At 40.3% G+C, this 17,083-nt stretch overlaps 1 pseudogene; it reads right to left on the bottom strand.

Annotated features, from left to right (window-relative positions):
- Positions 1-686: 686 nt before the first annotated feature.
- Positions 687-17,083, bottom strand: part of LOC115083396 — a 264,235-nt pseudogene continuing 247,838 nt past the window's right edge.

The raw sequence follows: 17,083 nt of genomic DNA, 5'->3' as shown, positions 1-17,083 counted from the left end.
AAAATTTCTACTTTTTATAGGTATAGAGGATTTTTTTTTATCCATTTTTTCCATTATTCATATATCCATCAAAGAAAAAAATGCACATTAACCCAACAGAAATTCATATCTTGTACTTTGGAACTCTTCATATTCCCTAGGATAGGGGTGCTCAATTTGGTCCCCGAATATGCAAGAGAAATATTTGCATACATAGGAGGTAGTGCATGCAAATAAATCTCATGCATATTCATTTGAGAATCCTGAAAACCTAACTGGCTGGGGGCCCCAAGGACCAGTTTGAGCACCCCTGCTCTAGGAAATCTGAATATTTTTAGTAACTGGAAAATTAAAACTCAATTGTGCTACTTTTACCATTCAGCTCCATTTTACAACCCTAAATTTGGAAAGTAGGTTTCAAAAATATTAACATTTTTAAAAGTTAAAACATAGCTCATTTATGGAAGACAGCAACATTTTCTATGGTTTATTACTGTAAATTAAAATCAATTTTTATAACCCAAAATACTATTGTGTATAAATTAAACAGGATCTGAAATTTAACTTTTAAATACTGCCATTTGCCTTGTTTTTTTTTTTTATTGAAAGCCAGAAAAACATATTAAAGTTATATAGGAAAGCAGAACATTATTTGATTATTTTTACTTTAATTTAAAGAAATGTAATATGAAATCAACACCAGTCCTTTAAGAGACAATACAAGAAAATATTGACTTATATTGCTTACCTTTTTCACTAACACTTTCACTTTCAATCTCAACATCATCACAACTTGTATATTCTGGGGTAGAAGCCAATTCCTCTTCTGAACTGCTCAATGAAACTTGACGCATTTTACAACCTTTTTTTGTTTTATGAGGCTTTGGTGGTGGAGGTCTTACTGACTCTGACTGGTCTGAACTCAGTGAATCATTCCTTAACATAGTTTCCATTTTTTCACGCTTTGTTTTCCTCACTGCAGAACTTGGATCCAAATGATGCTGTTTTCTTAGTGAATCAGTGTGCCTCATATCTGACCTATCACCAGGAATTGGACTCCTCCTTGGTGTTGGAGGACTATGGTTTGTGGTCCTCTGCTGATTGGAACTTGACCCATGAACTTCTCGAGTTCTTTCCATAGAATAAGAGCGCTGATTTTCCATGGCAGCTCTGCGCTCTGAAGCAGACCTTTGTCTTGATGGTCGTTCCTTCCGTAGCATGGAAATTCGGGAATCCTCCAGTTCAGTATGTGCCAATGAGACATCACTATGTCTTCGTTCATGACGTGCTCTAGACACTTCTGCATGGATGCGCATTTGTTCCTCATATGGTTGTGGCTTAACTGGATATCGAGCCAAGTTAGGGTCACTTCGATAACGTGCCTGAAACTCTTCTTCTCGCCTTTGTCTCTCATATTCATCCCTGTCTTGCACATCATCTTCATCTACTGAATACTCTTTTGAACGTCTGCGACTTCTCCTATTGGAATCCCTATAATCACCTTGCTCGGGGTCTTCATGTACCTGAGGCCCTCTCTGTGATCGCCTATCTGAATAACCTGATGGTGACCTAGGCATCGTGCTGTCTGATGTAGCATACTGTGAATGTTCCCCTCTGTCGTCCCTATGGTCGTATCTTCTGTTCTGGTCTCTAGATATGGATGGACTTCTTTTCCTAAGTCATCAAAGTAAACAAGACAATAAAATTAAGTTAGTGTTGTCAATACCTTCAGAGCATCAAGTAAACACACTGATTAAGCAGTTCTAAGACTAGCTGATTCAGAATCATCATGCTATTCTATGTTTCTTACTACAAATTAACTTTAACTTCAAAATAGAAACAGGACACCCTACTGAATGCTTACTAATGATTAAAACTTCATTAGTTCCAGCAAATAAATACAAATACTAGAAAATAGATCATGAATATTTAATCTAACTTAAATAAATTAAATATATATATACATATACTATATACAGAAGTTCAGTGCATGACAGTTATTTTTGCTTTGTAAGCTATGATTAACTCAAGTGGCAAATCCACAAAACAGTGATAGGCTCAACCATAGCAAGCACAAACAACGTTATTATTTTATGTAAGAAATGTTTGAAACACTGAATACCAGACAGGATGTCTCACTGTTATGTACAAATTATAAAAAATTAAAGAAAATTTTAAAGTGAATTTTAAAAGCTGGGTACGTGCCGAAATCAGGAGATGGGCACAGATCTGGCCCTTGCGGGTGTTCACCTGATTTTATAAGGTGAGCAGATGAGCGCACAAGTGCCAATATGTGAATATCTTGCATCAGAGAAAAAAAGGATGTAGTGTGGGTGGGTGGGCATTCCAGGGTGGGGCCAAGAGATGTGCGCACAAGTACCTAACTGCCTGGGCACGGGCCCAGGTCCAGTGCTGCGTAAAGTTACTTCTGCAATGGAGGAGATGTAAGTTTTAAAAAATTTTTACAGGCATTTGTGAAATGTTTGAGGAGTCTGGGTTAACTGGGGAGAGTGCAAGCTAAAGAATAGGGGGTATAGAGGACCTAGCTGTAGACTGGAAAAACTGGTGGATAAACTGGTGAAACTGGTCCTCGGCTGGACATGCGTCTATTATAAAATACAGGCAGTTACGCTTTTATAAGCCAACTTATGGTGCTGGGCGTGCACAAGCTTAAAATTAGGCACATAAATATAAAATAGCTTAGGTGTGTATAACATGTATATGCATGTTATAAAATTGCCGTCTCTCTGGGAACACGTTGAGGTACATGTATATATTCTGCGCCTGTGCGCCCATTTGAAAGTTACCGTCCCCATGCTGAATGTAAAAAAAGTGATGTATGAACATTTCATGATGCACAGTTTTCTTCTTTGATATAGAAAACTATGACAATATTTTATGTGAATTTTTGCATACTAAGTACATCATTAAACATTTGAGGCAGTTTTTCTCTATAAGAAAATTACAGGGCCATTCATTAATTTGCGATAGGCCATTATCGCGTCACAAATTGCATATGCAAATTTCAATTTTCTAGAAAAATGGGAGGAGTTTGGGCGGGGTTAAGAAAAATTAGGGGCTGGTAGTGCTGTGTGCGATAAAGTATCGCACGTTAGCACTGGAAATTTCGCTAGAAATATCTTCACTTTCTTCTGGGCGCTACGGGGAAAAAAGTATTAGCACAGACGAAATCACAGCATGTGATACCACAATGTCACGTGATTTAATTTTCCAATGCGATGTGGCAGGCTGCAAATTTGCCTAGTCAAGCCTCTTTTTGTAACACGTCTGCGTTTTTTACTATAAACAAAGGCTATTGGAAATTTATGAATGACCCTGAAAGTGAGAAATGGAGTGAGCTGGCAACCACGGTCACTAATCAACAGCAAGGTAGCTTTAAAAATGCTCAGTGTCAACCAATGACAGCGCAACTTTTAAAATGTTCAGTGACATCATAATGTTTTCTGACCTCTGAGATTTCAATGAACTGGATTGGCCCGTTTTTATATAGAAAATAAAAGCAATTCTAAGCATTAGGATTATCCAGGGCATATAAAAAGTGTAAACTGGAGATTACTAGCCATCCTATTATTTGTAGCATCCATTTGAATTTAATTAGATTAATTATGCAAAAGTTATGGTTAGGAGGATAACAGACAGATACACTTAGGGGAAGGACCAGACACAAAAACATGGGGACGGATTTTAAGAGGTACGCGCAGGCGTACATTTGTGCACGCAACCCGGCGTGCACAAAGGTACACCTGATTTAATAACAAGCGCGCAGTCGTGCGCATGTTATAAAATCCAGGGTCGGCGCATGCAAGGGGGTGCACACTTGTGCACCTTGCGCACACCGAGCCCTAGGGGAGCCCCGATGGCTTTCCCCGTTCCCTCCGCCCCCCCACCTTCCCCTCCCTTCCCCTCCCTAACCCACCCCCACAACCCTATATAAACCCCCCTCACCATTGTTTAATAAGCTGCGCCTGCCTCTGGGCAGATGTAGATTGCGCGCGCCGGCACTTGGCCGGCGCGCGATCCCCCGGCATGTCCACTGTGTTGGAGACCTCGGTCCCACCCCGCCCCCGCCCTTCCCCTTTCACAAAACCCTGGGACATACGTGCGTCCCGGGGCTTGCGCGCTTCGCTGGGCCTATGCAAAAAAAAGGCTCTACGCGCGTAACCCTTTGAAAATCTAGCCCATGATGAACTTAACTAGGTTAAACATTATGCTGAAGCCATAAACCATCAATTAAGAAAATAAAAATAGGGGTTAGTCTAATTGCTCAGGGATGGAAGATCCCTGATTTGATTTCTGGATCAGGTCTTTCATTCTTTGGGTTGGCTAGGAATGTTGTAAAGGCAGTGTTCACAGTCCCTGAGGTTGGGGAGGGAGGTGAAGAGTGAGTTGTGGTCATCAACAAGTCTGACATTTGGTGACTGGACTTAGAATTCTAGAAATAGCCCTGGTGCATGGTTCCCAGCCTTGAGATCAAAACTTCTGTAAGGGGATGAGTGCCTTCAGTGTTTTTTGGGAGTTTCAACCAAGCCTGTGATAATATAGAGTATTAAGAGTGATTAGGGAGGTGAGACATTTCCCATTGAGAGGGGTCATTATAATTACCAAAATTCTTGTGGGGGCAAGTCAGAGTCAGCTATAGCTCAGAGCTGAGGGAGGGAGTGTCTCTTCTTCTGGAGGACACTTTGTGGCCCCGTCCCCCACCCCACAGAGAGAGCACGTGGAGGAAGAGTTCAAGGAGTCCTGCAGTGGTGAAGTCCTGGGATTCCAGTTTGTGTTGAGAAGGGTTTTGTGGAAGTTCTGAATCTGAGGGTCAGGGAGGAAATGATTGCTTCAGAAACAGTATTTGAGAGTTCAGAGGGAAAAGCTGTCTGCCAAGAGTTGCTGACTTTCCAAACTAGTGAGCCAGAGGCTACATCAAGAGTAAGGAACATTAGAAAATATATTGAGAGAGAGAAGAAGAAGAGGAGAATTCCTTCTAAACCAAACAGGTGCTGGAGACAGACCCAGGGGAGGAAGGGTCCCTGCTCCAAACAGATGACTAGTGGAAGAGAAAATGGAAATTGCTGAAAGAGGCTCAGTTTATTTTTTGTACTGAACTTCTGGACTTTGGTTGCCTTGTGGTACACCTTTGACAGGTGTACCAGATACATTTTGGACTTTATTTTACCTGTCCATCAACTGCCAGTGTGGTGATTTTTAAGTGATTGGGTTGATGAGCAGAAGAGCTGCCAGCATGAAGAAAACCTTAAGAGCCTTGAAAAACTGCTTCTTCCCCCTTGTGCGGGAATCCCAGCAGGTCATGAGGCCTGGGCTGGGCTGTTCCCTGGGTGCCCTCATACCCAGGAGCTGGTCAGGATGGAAGCTGCACTTCAATGAGCAGGCTAGAAACAGTGGGTATGGAGAGGTCAGGATCCATAAAACAGGAGAAAAGATCCATAGATAGTCACAAATGAAGTTTCATGTAAATAAGATCCCAGGACTGCTTCTGACTGAACTGGAAGAAGAAGAAAGGTGGAACTAACAGGTCTAAACAGATGCCTTCATGTTAATCCAGCAGAGTCAATAAAATACACAGGTCTTTTATAAAAATAAAATGTCCCTAGTTTACATTTTTTTTTAATGTTTTGTGAATGTTGAATCTTTCAACACTTTTATAATTGAGACATAAGTACTAAGAAATAAGTTATATGTAAAAAATTGTTGGTCTTTTAGGATCTGAAGCAAGAAAACTGTTAATGTAGCAAGACATAATCCCAGAAAAACCTGGAAATAAAGGTACACAGCCTGATGTACAAAACGTTAGTGATATGCATTAAAGACAGCAAGGCCATAGTAATGCAGGCTACAATCTTCATATGTGGTTTCCCCGCACTAAACAGCACAAAGCGAAAGGACTGGTAAGCAAGGGTTAACTTCTTTCTACTCCTTTCCCCATCCTGCCCTGAAAGTGCTGTAGCACAGATTTCTCAAATAAGCTCAAAAACCATTGTCAAGTAGCATCAGATATGATAAAGAACCATACTTACAGGTGAATGACAGCAACTATTATACAGACTGCATTGCAACTCCCATGCCTGCCTTTACGGATAAATAGCAAACCTAAAGAGTGCACTCTCCTAGACGCTAACAATATCACATTTAGGAATCAGAGAAACTTACATGAATAACCCATGTTTACCTGAGGAAATGGTGGGCTGATTATTGTTTCCCCCCATGCAGGTAAAACTACACATGCCAACACAAAGGCAAATTTTAAAAGCCCTGAGGGTGCCAAAACTGAGAGATATGTACACAAGTTGGGCTGGCCCGCACCAAGCAGATTTTATAAGCCGCCCATGGACACATGAATCTCCCACTGAGCACACAAGTGAAAAGACTCTAAAAAGGGGCAGAGTGTGGGCATGGTCTGGGCAAGGCCTGGCCTAGAAATGTGTGCAGACTTACGCTTACTTGTGCCATGTACATTTACTTCTGCTGTGCATAGCGTGTAAGGATTAAAACAAAAAAATCTAGGCTAGTCAGTGGGGTTTTAAGGGTCGGAGACAACATGGGGGAAGGGTGGCTATTAAATTAGGGGGATTTGGAAGTCCTATCCCTTAACTGGGCGAACTGGGAATGAAATGGGAAAATGGCAAAAGGCGTCAGCACGCATCCCTTATAAAATTCCCCCATTCACGCTGCAGAAGCAGATTTTAAGCACACATGCACTCATCCATTTAAAATTGTGAGCACATGTACGCATGTCTGGGCTATTTTATAACAGGAGTGAATGTACGCATGTATGTTATAAAATGGACGTGTCTCTGGATGCAAGCAGGCAAACAGGCGCTCCTCCTCTTCTCTCGCATCGAGACCAGCACAGGGTCAGGAGACCCTCACCATGCGGCGGCGACTGCTTGGGGTAAGAGGCCCCCATTCTCTCCGCGCCACCGTCCGGCCCACGCCGCCTCCCAGCTGCCCAAGCCGCGCCCACATGACATCCATCGGCCTATCAGAGGCCTATCAGAGGCCTATCAGAGGCCAGGGACGATGTCACCACCTCAACTCAGCCCTTTAAATTAGGGCTAACCCTTCGGCGCCGCGACAAAGGGGCCTGCCCCTTTGTGCACCCCTTTGTGCGCACCAGAACACTGCTCAGTAGTAATCTTCCACCCCTTAAACCTCCAACGGATTCCAGCATTCAAACCGACAGACTCTCACACAGCTTTCTCAGAAACAGATTCACTCTAAGTGACGGACCCTCACTCAGCATTCTATCAGATGGATCCTCACTCAGCATTTGTCCACTTCCCAGCTTCCCAGCAGACGGACCTTCACTCAACACACAACTCAGCTACTACACTCCACAACAAAAGAAGCATGACATAAGGCTACCCAATCCCCATCCTACACCACAGTCTCATCACCATTGGAAAATCACCCACGCATTACCGGACACGCTCCAACAGAACCCTCATCCCAATCATGATCTCTCCCTTTACCGAACTCCTAGGTCTTGCTCTATTCTCATTGACACTCTTCAATGCACAATCTCTCACAAAGAAATCACACATTCTCAATGATCTTCTCCTTGACTCAAAGCCAGACATCTGTGCTATAATGGAAACCTGGCTCAAACCTATGGATACAGTCTTGATAAATCAGCTACCTACTCATCTTTATAATTTCTTCTCACTTCCCAGACAAAAAAAAAAAGAGGTGGAGGCCTCCTCTTAGCTGCCAAAAAAGAGCTGAAGCTAACTTTACAAACAACCAAGGCTGCATCTAAACTAGAAGTAGCCCTTTTCAAATCGAACTTGCTGCAAATCCTCCTCATATACGCTCTGCCAGGTCTCCTAGACTCAGACGCCTCTCCTATGGTAGAAACCATAGCTAAGTATTTAAACTTGGATTCCCCAGTTATTATCTTAGGGATTTCAACCTGCACATTGATTCAATCCCACTCTCAACCAATTGCGAAGCATTTCTCACCTCCCTCACGGCCATGGGCTTCAAGCAAATTATCAACAAGCCCACTCATAAAGCTGGACACATGCTAGACCTTATTTTCATTAATTCAGGTTTCACACACACCACACCTCCCAAATGCATCCCAGTCCCCTGGTCTGACCACTCATTGATCTCCACCACCCTCAAGATGAAAGAAAGTCCGTCATCTCAACCACTCCAATCTACATTTCACTACAGAAGAACGTGCACCTCAGATGTCCTCAGCGAACACCTAGCCAAGGAACTTCTTAACCTAGATGTCTCAAACCCTAACTCGGCCCTAACCTCATGGCACAGCATCACGGAAGTGGTAGCTAACAAACTATGCCCACTGGCAACCAAAAAAATCAGTCCGGCCTAAAAAAATAAACAACCCTGGTTCTCCAATGATCTCCGAAAACTTAAGCAAGACCTTAGACATAAAGAAAACAAATGGCGCAAGGCCCCCTGCCCCAGTATGCAAGCTGCCTACAAATCCGCACTCCACTTATACAGGAACACAACACTACGAACAAAAAGAGACTTCTACGCTCTCAGAATTCACGATCTCGTATTTGACGCTAAGGCTCTATTCTCCTACGTTTCTGAACTCACAAAAACCACTACCTGTCCATCCCGGATGACCAAGTACAATCCAAAGCCAATTAACTTGCAACCTTCTTCCAGAGCAAAATCTCCAACCTCCTAACACACCTACCCTCTAGCTTTACATCTCCTCCCATCTCCCTCTCTTCCTTCTCAAATACGGGAGCGTCACTTGAATCATTTGAACCCACATCCGCCATGGAGATTGAAACCATACTAAAGAGAATGAAACCCTCTACCCATCCTTCTGACCAAATCCCGACTAAACTACTCCTGTTGGTGCCAGACCCCATCTCCAAGTTTCTGGCCGACAACATAAACTGCTCTCTTTCACAAGGAATCTTCTCTGATGCTCTAAAACTTGCCACCTTCAAACCCCTGCTTAAGAAACCGAACCTAGACCCAAGGAACCCCAACAATTTCTGCCCTATCTCCAATCTGCTTTTTGTCGCTAAGATCATGGAAAAATTAGTCAATGCTCAATTCTCGGTTTATCTTGAAGACCACAAAATACTCCACCCCACTCAATATGGGTTCTGCAAATCGCTAAGCACCGAAACACACCTCATCTCCCTCACAGACCACCTCATCATGGGCCTAGGCAAAGGGCACTCCTTCCTGCAAGTGCTTCTCGACATCTTGGCGGCTTTCGACATGATGAACCGCTCCATCCTCCTAAATCGACTATCTGACATAGGGATAACAGGAACACCCCTTAGATGGTTCGACTCCTTTCTCAGTAGTAGAGGATTTAAAGTCAAAGTCAATAACAAAGAGTCCCCTCGCATCAGTTCTTCACTAGGAGTACCTCAGGGCTCCTCGCTGTCTCCCACTCTCTTCAACATCTACCTCCTTCCCCTATGCCAACTGCTAACAAACCTAAAACTGAAGCACTATCTATACGCCGACGACGTGCAAATTCTGATCCCCATAACTGAATCTCTTACTAAAACACTTAAGTTCTGGGACAACTGCCTCCAGTCCATCAACCTCCTCCTCTCCAGCCTAAATTTGATACTTAACTCGGCCAAGACGGAACTCCTCCTCATATCACCTGAATATAGCGATATCCTTCAGCTGACCCAACCCAACACTCTAATCACACAAGCAAGAGATCTGGGAGTAATAATTGACAACCATCTGAACTTAAAGAGGTTCATCAATCACACTACCAAGGACTGCTTCTATAAACTACAGGTGCTCAAAAGACTTAAACCTCTCCTGCACTTTCAAGACTTCAGATCAGTTCTCCAGGCCATTCTGTTCCCCAAGGTAGACTACTGCAACTTCATTCTGCTCGGTCTTCCTGCCTCCTCCACCAAACCCCTTCAGATGCTCCAAAACGCGGCCGCTAGAATCCTGACAAACACCAACAGAAGAGAGCACATCACGCCCATCCTCAGAGATCTGCATTGGCTTTCAATAAGCTTTAGAATCCTTCACAAATCCCTTACCATCATTCATAAAACCATTTACCACCAGGTCCCCATTGACCTGCAACTTCCACTCAGACGCCACACTTCTTCAAGACCTATCAGGGAAGCGTACAAAGGATCTCTGCACGCCCCTTCCACCAAATCCACCCATCTGACAACCACCAGAGAATGGGCCTTCTCGACAGCGGGACCAGCCATCTGGAATGCCATCCCTCCTGATCTCAGACAGGAACCTTATCTGTTGTCATTCAGGAAAAAACTTAAAACCTGGCTGTTTCAACAAGCCTTCCCTTAACCTATACCTGCATCAGCTATGTCACAGATCACATACTAAGGCCGTCTATTCAGTACACGCTATCTCAGACATTGTAATTACTTTGTTATAATTACTGAGTTACCTTACTTTGTTATAGTTACTGAGTTACCTTTCCACTTCTGGCTTCTTCTCCTCCCTAGTTCCATCACCCCTGTTCATGGTAACTTCTGCATCTTCATTTATGTTAAGGTTAATGTTATAATATCCCTATTCCATATATGATATGATTTGTATCATGAATGTCGGTATAAAAAAGTATAAAATAAATAAATAAAATAAATATGTGCCCGCACACCTGTTTAAAAGATACAGTCCCTGTGTGCATACTTTTACTTGTAGGGGAAAGTGGGTGGAGTCTGATTAGGGGAGGGAAACTATTCATAAAGTTTGCATAATCAGTTTCTGCACATCATGTCCAGTGCATACTTTTGTGCTTGCTTCAATGCAGTTGCAAAAGTAAACAGGTGCTTTGTAACTTTGTTCTGCATGCCTGCCTAATTTTCAAATGAGCTTGAACTCCCACAGCTACAAGACTGACCTTACAGCGTCATTTCAACCTAAAGCATCAAAATAAATTCTAAGAATATTAATGGATAAAAGGTCACTATATACTTAGAACCTGAGAACTGTGGGGCTGAGACTCATATTTATAAGGGAGGCAGATTTATGGACTGGGTTTAAGTTTAAGTTCAGCTGCTTTCTATTACATAATATACTGCACCAAACTGAACTGTCTGAAGGCCCTACAAATTTTAAAAATCCTTGCTTTGCGCTCTCTACTGTATTTTGTCAGGTAATTATTTAGGCTCTCCATTAATCTGCAGTCATCATTCCGCAGTGTCAGCAGCAATTTAAGTAATTTTTCCAGAAAACACTAACACTCATTCTACTTTGGCAAGCTTTTCACGGTGAAGCTTATAAAGTTCACTGAAGCATAGGAATGATGCTGCACATTTTGATCTGCCTGGGAGTAAACTGGTATATTGGAAAATGCAGTGTCTGCTGGTGCTGTAAATACTGTACACTGGGAATATTTCCAATGTCAATAGACCTCAGAACTGGATATGATTGTATAGATATATGACACAACACAACACGTCAATCATTGTGACTAGGTTGAAAGAGATCATGACCATTTTCTTCATCTACCTACAGTTCTCGTAAACTGAGTAATTTATCTATTTAGTTATAGATTTATAAGCATTTGATATTCTGCCTTTCCCTTACGTTGGCACAAGATGGATTACATAAAGTAATAAGGCACTGAGTAAGTATATAAATAATTATAACCCAAAGAAAGAATGACAATACAGCCTGAGAATGGCATCTGGAGAAAATATGAATATAGAACAAAATGGCTTTCTGTTATCCCTAAATACAAATTCTGTACACTCGCAAAATGTTCAGTTATAAACGGCTTAAATAACTTGGGATAAAAGCCTAACAGAGTAATTATCAAATGAAAATGTAAAAGTAAATGTAACATACTATCATAGCAATTTTCTAAAGCCAATTTACCCGCGTTAAGTGCACTTAATGCATATAATACCTATCGACAATTCAACAGCATTCTTTTGAAAATTGCTGCAATAAATGCTGTTGAATTGTCAACAGTTTTTACACGCGTTAAGTGCACTTAACGCGGGTAAATGGACTTTTGAAAATTGCTATGATAGTATGTTACATTTATATTTGCCTCTGAAAATGACCCTGTTAATAAATGAGCTCCTTAGATATGGAATGACACATTTCCTTAGCTTAGTTTGCTTTCAAAGGTTCCAAGAAATGTTCTCTTTCGTTTTTGGTAAAAGTCACAACAGCTTTCACAGGCTGCACGTTGTAAATTCACAGATGGATTGCTACCGAAAAATAATACATAAAATACAAAGCCGGAGCCACAAATATTTTGATACTTCTTTCTTATTATGGTTTTTTTCTTATTACATTGTTATTCCTTAGTAATTATGCTTAACAAATTAAAACTGAATTATGACAAGTTAAATCTGAATTATGATCAGAATACTCTAACTGCAATCATATCTCAATCTCAAAGACAGAAAGTTCAGGCAAACAGAGCCTTTCTGTACCAGTATATACATAAGACCTGAAAATCCATGAAAAATGTCCTTTTTAGATAGGATTGAAACAATTTATCACTTTGACCCATTGCACAAGTAGGTAACACTTTCAGATCTTTATTCCCCTATCAAAACTTATTTTGATTTTTAAGACAATAATATACTAAATATTAAAACAGCAATTGAAAAATGGTGCCTGGGTTTACAAGTACAATACTAATAATAAGAAAATGCAAACAATAATTAAGAAGTCTTTTTAAAATCTTCTAAACAGGCACTATAAAAACAATTTGCAGTGTATGAATTTGTATGATGGAAAAGTGATCAAATCCATAAACTAAATCCCTGCATTATCAAGAAAAATCACTGAAAATATAAAATATAACTATAAACAGTTACTAAATAAGATATAAATATTGCTTAAATAGTCTAGCCATCTAATCAAATTCCAAAATATAATGCACATAGCCTGATACACAAGCTAAAATATGAAACTACTTAGTCCTCAGGAGTATGAAAAATTCTTAACATATGATGATGAAACACAGCACCACTTACATGTTTCAGTTTAAATCACATGAGTATTTTCCAATTCAACCCATAAACCATTTACAAATTAATACCCCCCAAAATAGTAATGCTGCCCTATTCTTGCCCCAAGCATACACACCTGGATGGAGTAATTAGGGTTGCATTCAAAGCCTAAAATATTCTGCCAGCTTTCTTCTGCTTTTACCTTTGGTTCAGCCACTGCACATCTGGGAAGGTGGAAGAACCATGTCCAAGTGAATGCATCAGTTCCTGTGCTGGCTAGCACTTTCCTTTAATCCTCCTAGCCTCAGTGAAATCATATGAACAGTCACTAAATCAGCAGTTGCAGCCTACCTAATTATTGCATTGTGATTCTTTTTTTTTTAGAGGTTTATTTAGCAACTTGAGCCAAATTTTAAAAGACGGAAAAACAGTGGAATTGCCAGTATTTTTGCTTCAACATCGCTGACTGCTGACCCTCTGGTGAAACTATTGAAAGCAGAAGAGTGTTATAGATTAATGTTGTTACTATGTGCTGTATATAGCTGGAGGTCAAGTAAGAATTTACCCTATAAGGAGGATTATGGTACTTAGCTGATTACTGCCTGGACAGTGTCTTTAGCTAATTATTGCCTTCAAAATGTGTGCCTCAATCCTTGGCATTCTTTTCAACCAGACTTAACAATTGTCTCATTGCAATATACGTACTTTGATAACATGCTGCCTATATCGGACACAATGTCTTGGTTTATTTATGGCATCTTTGGCATTTAAAGTTAATTGCCTTTTAAAATGTGCATTGCAGATGGTTTTGCCTAAAGTAAAAAAGTTTAAGTTAAATCACATTAACTTTAATTAATTGATGGTAAACTGCCCAAGAACATACTGCATCAACATATAAAAATTAGAGAGACAACAATTTCCAATACATCAATATTATGTTTATTTATATAGAAAACCCCACAAAACCCTACATAGACAAATTTAAAACTAAGCTAGCACATTCATACACACACACCACAATAAAAATCACATGAAGTTTGAAATGTTCATAGACCCAATTTTTAGTTGTACATATAATTTATACATTTAACACAAGCCAATTTAATACAATCATCTATTCATTGATGAAAGTATATTACTCCATCAATATTGTAAACAGGAATCCATTATTCAATACGTCCGACAAAAGACATCTTCGTTTCGCCTCACTATTTAGAGGCTTCCTCAGGGACTGTGTTTATAACATTTCATTTGCAGTTATGCAATTTTGATATTACTTTACTGTTCACTCTGACCTCACTGGGCGTCCCGATATTCCAGCATATCTTCAAAAGTATCATCAAATGAGTTTAATTATTCACCATGCTGCATGAGTGGCATACGTCGCTTGACTTAATATATATTTACGCAAAAATTTTTAGCCACACCAGCCAACCAGCACACTCAAACTATCATGATTGTTTCCTCGGAAGTGACGTCAATCGGCGTCACCCATAGCGACATACTGCAGCATGCCTTGACACAACTAAACTAGAAATGTAGAGTTACTAGACCAACACATATCCACAATACTCCATTCTGCCTATAAAAAGAAAATTCAAAAAAATGAACACAGGCACAAACTCTATATTTGGTATATTGTTATATCTATACAACTCACACATTCAAATTTTACAACACTAAATATTTATTTGAGGCTTATAGTATTATTTTAATAACAAATATTTTATATTATAAATACATATAAATGTTGAAAAGTACAACAGCAGATTCTTCCCCCCTGCATTTTTAATATATATTGGAGAGATGTCTTTAAGCCAGTTATGAAAAGCAGAATATAAATAAAAAATATTATTATTATTATTATTATCATCTATCTGGAAGATTAGAAATACTGCTTCTTTATTGATAAACTATTTTTCTCGTCATTAAGAGCATATATGAGCCAAATGCACTAATGAGATTTTCCCATTTTGTATCAATGAGAAAACTGCATAGTACATCTGGCCTCAAATGAGTTAAAAACAAGTTGATGTTTACAATTTGATAAATTTAATGATTACAGTACAGTTTGAATTTATGTGCAATCTCCATTCCAAACAGTATCCCATACTTTTCTTTACAGTCTTAGCACTTTAGAAATACACATGCAATCACCTCTAGTATTATGGTGCAAATATCTTTCTAGCACCCTATCGATACAACAGATTCCAAATGAGTTGGGTCATGCAAGGCAAAGGTGAAAAGATGGCTTGCCTAGGATTATAAAGTCATCGACAGAAGGGAAACTCAGGAGTTCTATTCACAAGCAGATCAAACGTCTAAACATTACACAACACATCAATGAAAAATATCTAATTCTGCAATTTCTGGTTTTTTAATACCTTTCTCTCCCTGGTACCTTGAATAGTTAAATCTTCAACCCGAATTGCAGTACGCTCGTATTGTAACTTGGGCCCGGTGCATCAAACGTCGCTATGTGATTAATGCTGGAATTGTAAGCTAAATAATAGCTTATGCTTCCGGTGTTGCTTACATAGCAATGATAGAAGTGCTGTGCCCAGGTCACGGTAGAAGTGTACTGCAATTCAGGCTGAAGAAATAGCATTTCAAGGTACTGGGAGGGTTAGGGATGGAGTGGGGTGGAAGGAGAGATGTACTTTGATACTTTTTCTGAGGAAATGGGAAGGGGGATGGTTGATCAGTATACCTCCACTAGATTTTTTAATGTGCATTCGGAGGGGGTTCTGGGGTGGCGTAGGGGATGCTTGGCCAGGCAGTGACATTTATTAAACACTGGTGCAGAATCAGGCTGCAGTTCAGCTTCAAAACAGTGCCACTTAACTGGATATCTTTTCATTATATCCGGTTAAGTGGGAAGTTATCCAGTCACATTAGGCCAGATAACTGTAGACTTGCTCTAAGGCATATTTAAAGTTGTCTGCCTAGATACAACTGAAAATCAGCTGTTAGCTAATAGCTAGACAACTTAGGCCCAACCTGGAATGTCCCTGAATTACCTCATTTTTAACAAGCTAGAATCTAGCCATATAAGTCGCCCAATATTAAAAAACTTGCCATTTAGCCAGATATCTTGTGAGTTTTCCATCTAAGTGGCTTTGAATATTGACCCCATGTTACTATAGTAGATTTAAGCCAGCTAGCCATGTGTACAAAAATAGCAGCCAAACTTATAGGGTCATTTCTCAAAATGCTATAAGGCGTTAAGGGTTTATCGCATGTGAAAACACCTTTAATGCATGCGATAGCATCATAACATATGGTGTGATGCAAATCTGAAAAAGAGGAGGAGTACTTTTTTGCAAAGCCCTATTACACAGCTTTAATGCTGATTTTAGTTACAGCTTTTTCAGTAGTGTTAAGCTGTGTGATAGCTTGATTGCATTTTGTAATGTGTTCTCAAAGTTTTGAGGTGCACCAGCCATGCTATGAGAAAGAGAGAGAGAGAGAGAGAGAGAACCTAACCATAATACCCCACCACTAGATAGGTATTTATATCTCTATGGGAGGCCCCCCTAGTAACTCGAGGTGAGGTTTATGTATTAGTGTAGGGGTTAGGAGCCACTTTGATGACCCTCGGAGTGAGGGAACTCATTCAAAGATGAGATTTGTGCAATGTTCTCTCAACCTAGCTTGATGTTACCCAGGTAGAGAGTCCATCAAGCTAGGTTGAGAGAACATTGCACAAATCTCATCTTTGAGTGAGTTTCCTCACTCCGAGGGTCATCAAATCTTCACAAGAGAGCACTGTTCTATTTGAATGTCAAAGTGACCACTAACCCCTACATTAATACCTAAACCTCACCTCGGGTTACTAGGTGGGCCTCCCATTGAGATATAAATACCTATCTAGTGTTGGGTCATTATGGCTAGGTGTGCTCTCTCTCTCTCTCTCTCTCTCTCTCTCTCTCTCTCTCTCTCTCTCCCTCCCCTCAGTGGCTCTGATAGTAAACATGGTCCCCCCCAGTGGTTGTATGTAGGAAATACCACACTTCTGGCACTTATCTCAAAGTACATAAAAGTTATCACAATTTGAAGTAACTTAGCTCTTCATATAGGTATTAGCACAGATTGCAATAAACTGCCTATTACCTTAAAACACACCCCTTTTTCTATCACATGCA

Source organism: Rhinatrema bivittatum, chromosome 2 (assembly GCF_901001135.1).
Source record: "Rhinatrema bivittatum chromosome 2, aRhiBiv1.1, whole genome shotgun sequence".
Lineage (NCBI taxonomy): Eukaryota > Metazoa > Chordata > Amphibia > Gymnophiona > Rhinatrematidae > Rhinatrema > Rhinatrema bivittatum.
The sequence above is the reverse complement of the archived record's forward strand: the minus strand, read 5'-3'. Positions and strand labels throughout refer to the sequence as shown.